General features: G+C 45.8%; 1 non-coding gene across 1 annotated transcript; it reads right to left on the bottom strand.

Moving 5' to 3' along the window:
- Window positions 1-725: 725 nt before the first annotated feature.
- LOC130032271 (small nucleolar RNA U3) lies at window positions 726-937 on the bottom strand. Its single transcript, XR_008793812.1, has one exon. It is a non-coding gene; the product is annotated as a small nucleolar RNA U3 (small nucleolar RNA).
- Window positions 938-3,685: the final 2,748 nt, after the last annotated feature.

Below are 3,685 nucleotides of genomic sequence, written 5' to 3'. Positions count from 1 at the left end.
GGATTCTAGTTAACACTCTATCTACTTTGACTAGATTCATTGTTTCGATAAAAGATGCACCATTGTTATTTAGAGTTTACCACCCCCCCCCAAATCAGACATGCTGAAAAAGCGTTGTGAAATGATTTGCTTTCTACAGCTGGGTTCAAGAATTAAATGATGTCGCGCGGCAGGGATAGTGGCCGCGCGGTTTTGGATTTCTGCTATTTTACTTATTAACCCTGGAAGTATTTCTGCTGAGAGTCAGATAATTAAGAGATTGGTTTCTGTGCTCTGGAGCCATGGCCGTGCCGGAGAGCCGCTCGTGGGGGGCAACTGGTGACCTCGGTAGGGCGTGAAGGATGAGCTGGGAATGCCCCCTTCCCATGAGGTTTTAGTCGCTCCACCATGACCAGCTCATACCTGGCTTTCCACAAAGCTCCCAAGCGGCTGCCTTCTTTCTTTCCAGAGGGAAGAAGGCGGAAGGGACCAACACCCTTTCCCCTCCGGGCAGACATGGTGGCATGGATTAATGCATAGTCCGTTCACTATTCTGCTGCAAGCTGCTGGGCTCTGCATTAAGTCCTTGTGCTTCTGTAGCCATGGCTGTGCCAGAGAGCCGCTCGTTGGTGGCAACTCATGACCTCGGTAGGGTGTGAAGGACGAGCCGGGAATGCCCCCCTTCCCATGAAGTTTTAGTAGAAACTTAAATTTTTAAATGCAAAAAAAATTTTTTTTCCACCAGAACCACTCAGACTGCATCCTCTCTCTTTCCATCTTCCAAAGGAAGAGAAGAATGAGCATCAACAGTAAAAAGCAGTTGCAAAAGCGACACCTTGAACCAGCTTCATGCTCAGGAGAGGATGCTCTGGTTCCTCTCATGATTTTGGGTGCTCTACACTGTCAGAGAAACTTCTCTAGAAACGCATATAGAAATGATCCCTGAAAGTATCACCTATCACCTATCACCTATCATCCCATTGCTCATTGAGTTGCTCTAGCGGGCGCCAGTAACATCTCCATTCGTCCCTGACACTCGCTAGTGTAGCCCGGTGGCGTCTGCCTGCTCCAGGAACACGAAGAGCATCAAACCATTCGTTCAGGGTCTTGACAAAGAAGTCTTACCATCTTGTAGGTGGGCGGCCAGGCATTCTTTTGAGGTCCCGTGGAATCCAGTCATTAACGGCTCTAGTCCAGCGGTCATCTCCAAATTGCTTGAAGTGTCTGGCCCATCTGATTTTTGACTCCTTGGCAAATGAGACAGCGTCCCTGATCCTTGATTGTTGACAGAGGTCAGAACTCCGGATTCTTTCTCTCACTTGAGTGAAACATGATATTCCAAGCATAGCTCTTTCGATTCCTCTTTGGGAGACCCGAATGAGCTGTTCTCATCCTGTTTTTGTAGGGTTCAGGTCTCTGAGACATATATTAGTGCAAGAAGAACAGTGGAGTCGAAAAGATGTGCCCAGAGCTGAGGTTCTTCGTCCTCTGAAAATATACTTTTAAAAGTATTTTTAGCATTTTAGTAGTTTTATTTGTTTATTTATTTATTTGTATAGCGATAGCACAGCAGGTAAGGTATTTATTTGCCTTGCACGCGGCGGACATGGCCGACCTGTGTTCAATTCCTCCGCCCCTCTCGGAGAGCCCGGCAAGCTACCAAGAGTATCTTGTCCTCACGGCAAAGCCTGGCAAGCTCCCCGTGATGTATTCGATATGCCAAAAGCAGTAACAACAAGTCTGACAATTTGTTGTGAGATGTTACTGGGCCCGCTTGAGCAAATCGATAAACAATGGGAGGACAGTTCTACAGTACTTTCCTCTGAAAATATGCTTCCTCTGAAAATATACTTTGTCCCTGAAAGTATAGTCTTGCGAAATATTTTTAATTTCCCTTATGCCCTTCCTCTGTTGTTTGTTGCTGCAAGGACTGGGGTTTGGATGTGATCATGAGTGGCTCAAGTGTTGGCATACTCACGTAAAATTCTTGCTGTGGTTGTTGCATTTCTGAATGTGTTACTTGCTGTGGGTGGTTGAGTTTCTTTAGCAGTGTTTGCTAAAACTTGTTCTTGTGCTCACTCACACTCCGGGGGCCGTGCTCATTGGGATGGCTGCAGTGCTCACACGAGCACTCCAAGTGGTTTCCATCGCTCTGCTTGCACATCTGTTGAGTCCTGCTTCTTGCACACCCCTGGCACAGTGCAACTGTAAAATTATTTTCAGTGCAGGGGATCTCAGACTGCAGAGCTGCCAGGATCATGCTTGTTACATTGAATTGGTGACTTTATTCTTGAGAAACTTGTGTTTTAGTCACTGAGCCATTTCCCAGTCCCTGGTAGTTTGAAAAAACTGTGGTTGGAGTATTAACATCAGTGAAATTGGCAAGCACTGCAAACCAGGATACTGGTTTCTCCTGTAGCCATAGTTTTACCAAACCAGCCCTGAACAAGTCCTTCTCCTAAAATTGCTAGCTGAGGGGCAGAAGACATGATTCTGGACTTCATATTTTGTTCAACATACATTTTTGAAGATTAATTCTTTAAGGGGCTGTATCGACAGTACAGCAGGTAGGGCATTTGCCTTGCACGCGGCTGACCCAGGTTTGATTCTCAGCATCCTATATGGTCCCCCAAGCACTGCCAGGAGTGATTCCTGAGTGCAAAGCCAGGAGTAACCCCTGTGCATCGCCGGGTATGATCCAAAAAGCAATAAATACATAAATAAATAAATAATTCTTTAAATCATGAAAGAAATGCAAGTTTTTTAGGGAGCATTTGAATAATAGTGGACAAGTAAAAACTAAAATGTAAACTCCATTTTTCCCCTTTCTAGCTGCAGGGATCACTACTGTTCCTATGTATGCGCACACTGATTCATTGAATAGGTAGAACTTGAAACAAGAAATATCTTTATTTTTTCTCATACCTCTGCTACTACTCTCTATCACATATATAGAATATTACTTGCATTTCCCCTGAAGACTAGCTCAAACAGACACAATAGCTTTCTGGTCACTTTTAGTCATTGAAAAAAAACAGTGTAGTCCAGTTCAATTTAAGACTTAAATGTTACACCCAGTGCAAAGTTTTTCTCATCTCAGAAGCCAGTGGGAAAGGAGTCATTCATTCTCCTTTTATCTCCTCCCTATGGGGACAGAGGAAGAAGGATAACATTCTTTTCATTTAGTGGCTGCATTTTATAGTTCTCTGCTGGCTGATGTGGTTAGCCTAAACACCCGCACCACGGCAGCATGCTCTTGGGATGCTTGTCCAGGGAACTCCATATGGGGTCTATTTTCCTGCTGGCTGACATGTGACCCTCCTAAGTTCTGCCTCTAGATAAACCCATGGCCTCTTACTGCTGGAATCTCTTCACTCCACTAGGCTGCCTTCTTGGGTGGGGTCACATCAAAAGAGTTGCAGTGTGACCACTTCCAAGCTGTAGACTGGGTGCTTCCAGAGGACCCACCCAAGTCCTCATATACACTCTTGCCCAAAACAGACTCAGCTGCTGACCCCTTGCTGCTTGCCTTCATCATGTCCAGTTCCAGACAGTAGTAGGCAGGCAGTACATTAGCTGGCTTTGGGGGGTGGGGGGTGGGGGAAGGCAGGGAGCAATTGGTGCCACAACAACTTCTTCAAGGGTCACTCCTGATGGGGTTGGGAGGACCTATAGGGTGTATGGGATTGAACCAGGGTCAGCTGTG

Source organism: Sorex fumeus, unplaced genomic scaffold (genome assembly GCF_029834395.1).
Source record: "Sorex fumeus unplaced genomic scaffold, SorFum_2.1 ptg000047l, whole genome shotgun sequence".
In the NCBI taxonomy this organism is placed as follows: Eukaryota; Metazoa; Chordata; class Mammalia; order Eulipotyphla; family Soricidae; genus Sorex; species Sorex fumeus.
The sequence above is the reverse complement of the archived record's forward strand: the minus strand, read 5'-3'. Positions and strand labels throughout refer to the sequence as shown.